Source organism: Bufo gargarizans, chromosome 6, assembly GCF_014858855.1.
Source record: "Bufo gargarizans isolate SCDJY-AF-19 chromosome 6, ASM1485885v1, whole genome shotgun sequence".
NCBI classification, from domain to species: Eukaryota; Metazoa; Chordata; class Amphibia; order Anura; family Bufonidae; genus Bufo; species Bufo gargarizans.
The window spans coordinates 316,554,959-316,567,191 of NC_058085.1; the positions used below are offsets into that span (position 1 = coordinate 316,554,959).

The following is a 12,233-nucleotide window of genomic DNA, read 5'->3' on the forward strand; positions in this document are numbered from 1 at the left end:
ATTTTGGAGTGTGTATGACTTTTTGATCACTTTTTATTTAATTTGTTGGGGAGGTGAAGCGATGAAAAAAGGTAAATCGGACATTTTCATTTCTCTCGTTGCTCTGTTCACTGTATGGGGAAAGGGGTGATTTGAGTTTTTTTATATCTTTAAAAAAATAAATGTATAACTTTTAAAATTATATTTTTTTTACACATATTTCTCTCGTTGCTCTGTTCACTGTATGGGGAAAGGGGTGATTTGAGTTTTTTTATATCTTTAAAAAAATAAATGTATAACTTTTAAAATTATATTTTTTTTACACATATTTTAAGTCCCCTTAAAAGCACTTGTCCCATAGACTGCAATGAATTACCACTGCAGCCTATGGGAGTATGTTCCTGTGGAGCCCTGCCACCTTCAGGCCTCCATAGGAACTACTGCTGTCATAGCCTAAAATCCTTCAGAGAAACCAAGGCTACGGCAAGGAACGAACGCCTCTCCCAATTGCTGCATGGGGTAGCCGTAAGGGCCACTGTAGCAGAGTGCTCCTGGACAAAGCTGCCTCCATTGCAGTGGTTGCAATTGACCACAGCATCCGAGAGTTATTAATAATTTAAAAAAATTGGATCATTAAGGCCAGTGGTTGTCACAGTAGCGTCAGAGATGGAGAAGTGATAGATTTATCAGTTAAGTAAACTTTAATGCAGTGTCTCCACCTTGGCTCATCTTGATCCCAGACAACTCTTTGATGTGGTCTGATTGTTATATGTCACAATTGTAGGCAAGCAAAAACTAATAATGCTCAGACTGTTGTATCATTCATGTCTTTTATTGAGAGCATTCAGTAAATATCCACAATGCATGGACAATAACTTAGTGAACCCCTGACTTTAGTATTCTGTACATCTTTCAACAAATGTTTCCTGTAGCTGCAAATAAGAACTGCACAATGTTTAGGGGACATTTTGGACCATTCCTCACTGAAAAATGTTTTTAATTTCTTCTATATTTATAGGATGAATTGTGTGCACAACCATCTTCAGGTCTTGTCCCACCTTCATAGAGTCAAAGTCAGGAACCTGACTTGGTCATTCCAATTCACAAAGGGGGTCATTTACTAGGCTAAAATATGCCTAAATTAGGCATTTTTCAGCCGCAGATAGCGGCGCAACGCGACTTCACCCCGCTCAAGCCAGGTCTAAAATTGTGGGCGGGGAAGGGGACGGCTGGTCATTCATTATTTTCTACACCTTTTTTTGGCATAGAAAATAGTCTAAATGTAAGACAGCTTGGAAGCTGTCTTACATTTAGAAGTGTCGCTGGATGCGCTGAAGTTATGGAGAGGCCGGCTTCTCTTCATAACTTTGGTGGATCAACCGCCAGTTTAGAGCTTTATTAAGACTGGCGTCTAAAACTCCGGTCTTAATAAATGTGCCCCCCAATTTTTAGTTGATTAACTTTTTTATTTTTTTTTTATTAAATATTTTATTAAGATCCGGCATCAAAAAGAGATACATACATACACTGGTTGTCAGTTAAAGATACATGGCTCCTACAAGTTAGAGAAGCAAGTCATAAGACAATATTGTAAATACAAGTTAATGCCTGGATCCCATTTTTTTATTTTTTTAATATTGTCGAAAGCCTTTTCGGCATCTAAGGCCAAAAGGGCTCCCCCCCCCCGCCTCGTCCGTCTGCCGTCTTCTGAGGAGCCAGTCCTGGACCGCCAAGACTGTGCGAATATTGATTGTTGCTGAACGGCCTTTCACAAATCCCACTTAATGTGGGCCTATCAATTTGGGCAAGATATTTGCCAACCTATTTCGCCATTATCTTCGCAAGGATCTTTAGGTCTTGGTTTATCAAGGAAATTGGCCTATAGGATCCCGGAAGCGTGAGGTCTTTATCCTGTTTAGGAAGCAATTTAATATGCGCTAAGTTGCCTGAAGGCATCACAGTCTGGGTTTGGATGAAAGAATTAAACAGCAGTAGTAGACTAGACACCACTGCTGATCCCAGTGATTTATAAAATTCCGCCGGGAATCCATCAGGTCCCGGGGCCTTCCCATTATGTAAAGATTTTATGACCGACAAGATTTCCTGCTCCGTAATGGGAGCATTTAACGCCAGCAGGTCAGGCTCCTCAATGGACGGCAGAGAGATCGAGTCCAAGAAAGCGGTCCCCTCACGGATGTCGCAGGCGTCCTGGGCATATAACCACTCATAGTAATCTGTAAAGATCCCCAGTGTGACTTTCGGGTCGCTGCTCAGTTCCCCATTCGCTGCCTTAAGTCTGGGGGGTGGTACTTGGGACCTCCTCCCTTGTGCAAGTTTGGCCAATAATCTACCCAACTTATTTCCAAATTTAAAGAAATAGGCCGAGGAGTGATCAGCATGGATCCTCTCCAATTTCTCTGCATAATGGTCATAATTATGCTTAGCTGTAACCCATTTTGTTTTCTGGGCCTCTGTGGGGTTCTGTTGAAGTGCAGTGTAAAGTGTCCTCAAGTTGTCCGTAGCCTCTAGGAATTTGGAAGCCGCGGTATAGGAAATAATATTTTCTCGTAGCACAGCCTTAGCTGTATCCCAAAACAGGGATGGATTATCCTGATGTTGTCCATTGGTATCTGTATATTCCCACCACCATCCCAGTAATTTGGATTGGAAGGTCTCATCTGTGGCCAAATACCCTGACAAGCGCCATATGTAATCCTGGCCCTTCGGACTGTCTTCTCTCAATCGCAATATTACCGGTGAATGATCAGAGATCACCATTTCCCCTATCTCCACCCCTTGCACCTTGGTGGTTAACACAGTGGATCCCAGAAAGTTGTCTATCCGGGACCAAGCACATTGCGATTGAGGGAAGTGTGTATATTCCCGTTCCATGGGATTATAGTGACGCCAGATATCTGTCAACTTAGTGGTTTCTAACATAGTAGAGAGCACGGGTGATGCCTCTGACCTAACCGGCCTATCAGTCCTAGTACGTTTCCTATAACGTATATATGGACGACGGGGCACACTCAAGAGGAAAACACTGAATGGATGATTCAAAATTAATTTAATATTCTAAAAACAAACCCCTAAAATACACATAATACATACATCAAATTATCTGAATATGTGATATGCAGTAATATGCAAAAAATACAAACAGTATCCCACTTGTGGTTGCAGATATGTAGCAGCCAATTCACTGCCGTAAATATGAGTTCACAGCACACAGTTCATATAGGCAGTGTCCAACTTGTGGTATAGTAATAGACAGCCTACACAATGCTGTAGGCGCGATGTTGAGGCCCTAAATGCAGACAATATTCCAATTGGAAGTATGATGTAGACGTCTAAATCTGTGATTATCAATGTCCCGTACTTTTAGATTAGTGCGGCACTGCAACCCCTTGGGGTGATATTAAACAGCCTGCACAGTGCTGTGGGTGCGATGTTGCGGCTCTGAATGCAGACAATATTCCAATTGGAAATATGGTATAGACGTCTAGATCTATAATTTTCAATGTCCCATACCTTTGGGTACGTACGGCACTGCAACCACCTGGGGTGGTAATTTAGCGACTCAGATGGGGCGCAAATCAGGTGCCAATGTCTGGTATTAGAATTGTACAGAGATGCGTATAAAACCTCCGGGTTACTTACAGTTTCTTGCCGCTATAGCTTCCCAGTCTCACCCCTCCTTGCTGCGGAACTGCAGCGCTAGTTTCCCAGGTGGCCGTACACGGCCGGCTGTGGCGTCCCACGTGACCTGGTCTCAGGGGTTCCGGGTAGGCGCTTGTATGACGTCACTCCTATGCGGCTGTAACTTTGATTGTGGAGGTAAATCGCTGGAGTTTTGAATTTTGCTAATGTCCAACTTCTTTATTCATTGCTTGGAATCCACGCTCACTCTGATATGCCAGACGCGTTTCAGGGTCTTACACCCCTTCCTCAGTGGCCCGTGCCAACAAGGAGAAAGACCCCCTAACCACCTGGAGTAACTACGAACTTATAAATTCCTGACTTCACTTTTTTCTCGTAAGCAAAGAGATTCCGCTATCTCTTATCCTCCCCTGCCCAAACTTTGCAGCAGAGAAATAACATTCACCCGCTTTCCAGGAGAGACCTATGCCAAGTATACAGAGGGGACCCCCCTCGTAACCCTATCATTCCCGAATGAATACATAGATGAATAATATCAATAAGATTCCAAGTCAGTCATCGGGTCGCAGTCAGCAGGGCACTCCCCTGGTGACCGGCCCATGAAAGCCATGGAAAGCAACGGCAACATGGATAAACATTAGGTATAGCAGAAGAGAGAACTTGCAAAAATAACCCTTTTTATACTTGCATGCGGTCAGAGCAAATGTCCCACATGTCAGTCTCTCTCGTAGCGACGATCATCGAGAGCTTGATTCCTTCGTCGGCGTGGCGAACGGGGCCTTTGGGAAGATGGTACATCACGCTGTGTTGACGGCGGCCTCCTGCTTGTAGGAAGTAAACCAGACAATCGTTCATCAACCCCGTCTCGTGCTGTCATATCCATGGCATTCACGGCATCCTCCGGTGTTTCAAAAACCTCGAACGAGCCGTCCTCTTTGAAGACTTTCAGAATCGCCGGGTACATTAGTGCGAATTTTTGTTTCTTCCTCACTAGGGCTGAGCATATATCTGAAAATGCCCTCCTCCTTTTCGACACCTCGGCACTATAGTCCCCAAACAGAAGGACCTTGTAGCCCCTGACTTCCACTGGTTTGCCCCTTTTCTTAAAATGTCCCAAAATATCAGCCTTTTCAGCATAATTCAGATACTTGGCTATCGTGGGGCGAGGTCTCACGGCTTCATCCGTTGTCTGTGCGCCATTTTGGTCAATCCGCGGGGGCCCCACACGATGCACCCTTTCCACTGTGCATGGGCTACGTATACCCAGCGCTTTCGGTATATCCACGGCACATATCGACGCAAGTTGATTGGAGGGAATTGACTCTTCGTAGGCCAACTATGCGTATGTTGCTGCGCCGGGATCTGTTTTTAAGGTCCTCAATTTTGTCTCGGAGCCCCACAGTAGATTGAAGCACTGTCCTCAACTGTTTCTGGGAATGGCCCAGGTCACTTTCAAGCGAGCTGATCTTTTGCTCCAGCTCCGAAATTCGTGACGAGAGGTGGGAAACATCCGCCTGTAGTTGCGCCAACGTGGTTTCCACAGTGGCCTCCAGCGCAGATTTAATATCCGGGGCAAGGAGCTTCGCTACCTCCACAGCCAAGGCCTTGCAACCAACCCTCAGCCCTTGTAGTACCTCAGGCTCATGGTCGGCGATGTCCGTGTTCACTACTGGTTCAGTAGTAGTCGAGAATACGGGGGGAGGTTGGGATGAAGATCTAGCAGAGCGCATGATGCGATCCGCCGCACCCGCCATCTTGTCTTCCCCGATGTCGCGCCTTGCTTGCCTGCGATGCGCCGGGGTCCCAGCACTTGTGCCACTCCTGGTCAAAAACTTCTCCATCCACTCCGGAGGAGATGTGTGAAAGGTGAGCGGGGTTTGCGCCCCTCTAGCAACTATTACGGCGATGTGGTCGGCCCTCTGGAGTGGAGCTCTCGTCTCCTGCTTCCTCACATACGAGCGCCGGAACCGGAAGTCTTGATTAACTTTTGTGTTTTGAGTCATTGTGTTGGTGCTTCCCTCAATTTCTCATCAGCTTGAGATCATGGACCTGGAAGAAGCTGCATGTGATTTTATTTTGAGAAGTGTGTTATGGCACTGGGTGTCGAACCACTGCGTCAACCAGATCCCCTGTACAGGGATCTGAACTTTGCTGCAGGGGAACCACCAGGCCGATACGCTACCTCTTGGAGTAGCCTCTGTATGATTGACAGTGCACCAGTGCAGAGCACCAAATGATCAGCGAAAACGGTTGTCATGGAAAGGGTGAAGTCAGGGCAGGCAGAGTATGTGTAAAACAGAAAACAGTTTGAGGTCAGGGAAGGCAGTGAAGAGTCAATATCCAGGAGAATAGGATTTTGATTATTTTTGTATATCAGTAGACAGAGTGTGTTGTGATTTTCTTTCTATTAAACCCTAATTAGAAAGAGGAAATCTGCTAAGGTTGCTGCACAAACAGGAAAGTCTTTTATATTTCAGCTACCATAAAATTAGAATTCCGTCATAAGGTGTTGATGAGCAAATATTTGAAATATGTTTTGAGATGCCCATTAAGAAGAAAATGTGCAGGTCTGAAGATGGGAAAACAAGCTTGTTTCTATAGTGACATGAAGTGGAGAGCCATCTGACTATAGTTCTAAGGATATAAAAAACAATATAAACAAATTCTGCTGATCAGCCATCTAAAGGTTTCTCTTTTAGGCCACTTTTGCTTTGGAGGCTTCTGACAACATGATGGAAACCTTGTGATCTTTGTAATAGTTTGTCTGTTGGGCGCCAGTTGAATAAGAGGAGTCGTCGTGCAGTGGACCACTGATGTGATTATAAGGCACCATGCTGGGCACCAGGAATAAGAGGGGAGCCAAGCTGGGGACCAGTAGTGAGAGGGGATCTATGGTGGGGACTAGGAATAAGAGGTAAACCAAGAACAAAACCATGCTAGGGACGACCGAGTATTAGGTTACCATACTGTGCACTACAAATAAAAATGATGCCATGTTGGTGACGAAGATTTAGACAGGTGCCCTGCTCTGGATCAGTAAGTAGGGATACTACCATGTTGTGGACCAAGAAGGAGGGGCCTATCTTAAACAGCAAAGGGTCACAATGGGAAAGGAGAAAGAGAGGGCGGTCACCTATGGTTATGTGTGTGGTGACTTGTGTACAGTACCAAGCCTGTTTTATCAGTCATAGTATGGGACTGGTTGTTTGTGATATGCTGATGCCAGGCATTCATTTTGTCTCTTCAAATATTATTTGTCATTTTTGAGGGCTGTAAATATTTGCTGACGCCATCAGACATTTTTGCATTCTGTATACTTTTTTCTTTGAGTGGACCACCTATGTAAAAAACATTTTTCTGTGCACAGTTGGGTAGTCGGCTCAAAGAGTTTTCATTGTATTTTGTTCTGTGCTTCAAGTGTCTGGATGTTAGACAACATATCCACACATCTTTTTTTTTTTCTTTTTTGGCTTTATGGCCTATCTTAAAGGGGTTATTGAAAGAGTAATAGTGGCTCTCCCAGACTATTCCCTGGAGTGGTGCTCTTGTCGGAAGTGGTTCACCTACCCACTGGTAAGTATGTATGAAGAAAAGTAAGAAAAGTCGACAGGCACTCTTTATCTGGTTTTTAAGAATATTTATTGGTTGACGTTTTACAGGATTTTATGTTAAAAATGTTGGTTTTTATTTTAGTTCATTAAAAATTATTATTTAAAATTGAAATGGTTTGTCGGTTGTGGGGGTGGGGGTGGGGTGGTCACCTTGGTTGTGAAGGATTAATGGTTATAAGTATAATCTAAAAATGGGAAAATAATCGAAAAAATATAATAAAAATATATATATATATAATAATCGAAAAATATTCGGAAGTGATCAGTGAAGAAGTGATCGATATACAAAAAACGTTACAAAAATAGCATGTGAATGTAGAGGGATCCAATAGTGTCCAGGGGATTTCCTAGGTGTGTCCAAAGGTTGAAGGTAAAATACTTAAAAAATAATAAGAGATAAAAAATAGATATATATATATAAATAGAGTAACTGAAAAAATATAGAGTAACTGAAAAAAATAGTCTCTGTAGGTATAATTAACATGCGATAGTCCAGGTAAATCTTCTGTTCAAACCAATAGTTGATAATATAATGTTCGCTTATGGTTTATTGCTGGTGGCGTCCCCACAGCAATTAGTTGTACTCACCCGTCGGTCTGAGTTAGGTACCTGTTTAATAGCGTTGTAGCTGGTGCACGCTGTGTATCGCACGTTGTATCTCGCTGGATCGGCGTCTAGGTAAGTGGTAATTGATGCGCTTTTTCTGATGGCTTGTCCATACACGCTGAATGTTGCGCGCCTTTTCCAGCTAGGTCGGCGTCTCACGTGATGTGCGGCGTGGTTGTTGGCCGTTCACTGGATGACTTTTCTTTGTATTATCTCTTATGAGATTCGCAAGAGATTTCTCATATCTTAGTGATCCTCTAAAGTTCTTCTTAGCAAAGGCGTGGGTTTTGGTGGGTAGTCGCAAGGTAATGCCAAGTTGCCATACGCGTTTCGAGGTGTTCCTACCTCTTCATCAGTGGCCATATTGGTTTCATTAGACTGCCCACTTTTTATACCCACCTCTTTATTGTCCCACCAAAGACCCGGCCTGGATATTGCTAATTGGAATTGGGTTAGAAGTTTAATATATGTCAATTGTCATGTTTTGGGAGGAGAGGTTTAATTTATTTGTGGTTTTTCTCTTGCATTTGATTGTGGATCTGTATCGATCTTATTTAGAGATATTTCTTTCTCTATATTATCTTTTGAGATATAATGTTTGTTTTTTTTCGGGTTTTATTGCCTGAGATAGGGTGTTTGTATGTTTGTGGATTAAATGATGTGAAAAACGCAGGTGCGGTTTCGATGCGTTTTTTTTTAAATACATGCGTTTTTTGTCTAATTGTGTTGTTTTGACTACTTATTATACTTCCAATGTTTTTATTTTCAAGATATTGATGCTTATTGTGGATAATAAGATTATTTTCCATCTAGAGTCTCTAGATCTTGTGTTTCATGTCTTTGTTTGATCTTACTTGTTTATGTCTATCTTGTTAGATTGGGTCTGGATATCTTTTCTCTCTTTTTATAACTCTCTTCTTCTTTTCTTTCCTTTGGTCTCAATGTTAGACACTTTTGTTGGGTCTGTTTCATATTTCATTGATGTAATGTAATGTTTTTCATTCTTAGAGGTAATTGTGTTTGTTTAACATATAAAACGCATGTGCGGTTTCGGTGCGTTTTTTTAGGGGTATGTGCGTTTTTTGTTTTTTTTGGGTATTAATGTTATTTTTAGTTCATACTGGTTTTCTAAGATATGAAGGAATGAGAGTTTTCTATAATTAATAGAGTTTTCGGTGGTTAGTAAGGTCTTGATTATTTTCCTGATTAGTGAAGGTCCAGTGAAATGTGTTTGAACTTGGAAATTAGGGTCTACTTGTGGTTGTTTGTGGTTTTGTCCCATGAGATCATCGGGGGATATATGTGTATTGGTGATCTAGGATGAAATACCCATATTAAGGAACGGACGAGGTGCTGGTACACAGCCGGACACTCGTCTGTCCGTCAAGGATGGGTGGTTCTCCAGATGTGATGCTAAAATTTATAGAAACCCAAAGAGTTCCAATTCTGCATTTAGCCCGTCGGGTATTATAGTTTCAAAGTCATAGATTCTTCGAGATTCTTGTCTTGACATTTTAGATATGTGGTCGCCCCCTCTCCAACTAATTTCAACCTTTTCAAAGGCAGCAAATCTCATTTGACTTGCGTCTTTGTTGTGATGAATCTTGTAATGGTCTGATAATGTGTGTTTTTCATAACCGTTTTTGATATTGTTTCTATGTTCTGATATCCTTTTTTTCAATGGTCTTTTGGTTCTTCCTATGTACTGTTTGTTACAGGGACATTCGATTATGTAGATTACATTGGGTGTGTCGCAGGATAGGAATTCATTTATTTGATAGGAAAATTTGTTTATTTTTGAAGTAATTTCTACAGTCTTCTTAGGGAATTTGGTGTTTTTGCAATTGTTGCATCGTCCGCATCTGTAGAAGCCTTTTAGATTAAACCAATTGTGTGGAGTATCTTTATTCTGTGTTTTTTTATGATTTTTTACGGTTGGTGCCACCTTTAATGCTAAGTTGGGGGCTTTGGTGTAGGCGATCTGAGGGGTGTTGGTTAAGAGAGGGCCAATTATCTTGTCTTTAAGGATGTAATGCCAGTGTTTTTTGATGATAGTTTCAACTTTTTTTTTGGTGAGTGTTATATGGGAGTATTATTCTTATTAGGTCATTGGATTCTTTATTTTTATCTATTTCTCTGATGGGTGGTTTGAAGAAATCTTTTCTCTCCATATTTCTTACTTTGGATAATGATGTGTCCAAAAGATGTGGTGGATATTTCTTAATTAGGAATTGATCTTTCATTTTCTGGGCCTCTTCTTCAAATGTCGTGTTTGTTGTGCAATTTCTTTTTATACGTCTAAATTGTCCAGTTGGGATATTAAGTAACCATCTCGGTAGGTGGCAACTTGAATATAATATGTAATTGTTTTTGGATACTTCTTTTTGATATGTAGAACATTCTAAGTGATTGGATTAGATTTTTATTGTTAGGTCTAAAAAGGTAATTTCTTTTTTACTGGTATTGGAAGTGAATTTTAGATTATTGTCATTTTGATTTATCTGTTCCAAAAATAATTCTAGGTCCTTATCCGTTTTGTTCCATATGAATATAATATCATCTATGTATCGCCGCCAGAGTACTAGGTCCTCCCCCAGTCTGGGCATGATGTGTTGGTATTCCCACTGGGCCATAAACAGATTGGCATAACTGGGGGCGAACCTAGTACCCATGGCGGTGCCTCTTGTTTGGAGGTAATAGTCTGATTCGTATGCAAAATAATTGTGGGATAATATGTATCTGACTCCTTCCACTATATATTCGATTTGGGTTTCTTTTATTTGTCCATTGAGTACTAGTTGTTTCTTTAGGGCGTCAATTCCTTGGTCATGGTCTATTATTGTGTATAATGAGTTTACATCAAGGGTTCCAATGGTCCAATGGGGTTCAAATTTCAAGTTTTCTATTAATTGGATGATTTGGGTGGTATCTTTAATGTATGATGGGGTCTGTTTGACTATTGGTTGTAGTAGTTGGTCAATGTTTTGAGATAAGTTGGATGTGAGGGATCCTATGCCTGAGACTATAGGTCTTCCTGGTGGATTGGTTGGATTTTTGTGTATTTTTGGAATGCAGTAGAATATGGGTAATCTTTGCTGAGTGGTGGTTATGTACGTGTATTCTTGTTCATGTAGGAGGCCTTTATCTAATCCCTTTTTGGCATATTCCTTTTAATGTGATTTTGAATTCATTGATTGGGTCTTTAGTTAATTTTTCATATGTAGTTTCGTCTGAGAGTTGTTTTTTACATTCGTTATCATATTTTTCTAGGTCTTGAATGACTGTAGCTCCTCCTTTGTCTGCAGGTCTAATGATAATGTTAAAAATTAAAGAATGGGCTGGGCACTCTCTATATCTGGAATCAATGGTACTATATTTAATACTTAAAATATTAATATTAATCACAATGTTAAAAGTTCAATTAAATTATAATATACATGAATAATACAAAATAATACAAATGGTCTGGCCAGACTAAAAAAGTACCTATGAACAAATATGACCACTCAGTTCCTAAACACAATGGTTATCCTGTAAACTAATCCTCGAATTGTATGTGAATCTCCACTTGAAGGTCGGATTTTCACATAAAATTCGGATATATTCGCATGAAAAAATTTGCATGAAAAAATTTGCAGGAAAAATTCAATAAAAAATTTGCATGGAATTCAAATATGTAATCACAAGAATTCGGATATATAGTCACAATGATCTCGAATATTCGATCCAAAGAATCTAATCCAATGTCCAACACCTTTTCAATATATGTTAGTCCAATTTTCGCTGTAGATTTAATTAAGTCTCTTTAGTCACTGATACATCTGTCAGTTATATATTGATTATATTTTTCATCGCTAAGTGCTTATTTTGTCTACTCACATACCAGGTGCACGTAGGCGGCTCCGATCAACAGTCCGCGGCGTCCCGCGTGGCAATCAGAAAGATGTCCTCCGCTAATGCTTGTACGTGTGAGTATCAACTTATATTAGAGCAAGCACAATAACGCGATGTGTCCAAAGATTTTCGACAGATTGTCCTTTGTTCTGACCATATGGGTTTTAACTTACTGGCGCCAGTGATTTCCTTCTAGTCCACAGCTGTGCAGTCTTAATAGATTTCCTCCAAATAGGTTCAAAGCTGCAAAGATTGAAAGGTTGATGTTCCTTATGTTGAATCGGGGGGGTCCAGTACCAGACGCGTTTCGGGGCTCTTAGTGGCCCCTTCCTCAGTGGTTGACCTCCCCTCCATAATGTCTCTCCTTTTATACTGAGTTGCAAAACAGAGAATGGATCTGGTTTTCCTCAAACTCCGTACTGGATTTCAATTGTAAAATCTCTCTGGATAAAGTAATGTTATTTTCTCCAATAAGGATATCAT

At 41.1% G+C, this 12,233-nt stretch overlaps 1 protein-coding gene across 1 annotated transcript in view; it reads right to left on the reverse strand.

Moving 5' to 3' along the window:
* The window catches only part of LOC122941631 (RUN and FYVE domain-containing protein 2-like), a 56,378-nt gene extending 44,579 nt beyond the window's left edge, over positions 1–11,799 (reverse strand). Inside the window, exon 1 of the mRNA XM_044299023.1 lies at positions 11,740–11,799. The gene's annotated coding sequence lies outside the window, so the exon portion shown is untranslated. The remainder of the gene's footprint in view (positions 1–11,739) is intronic.
* Positions 11,800–12,233: the final 434 nt, after the last annotated feature.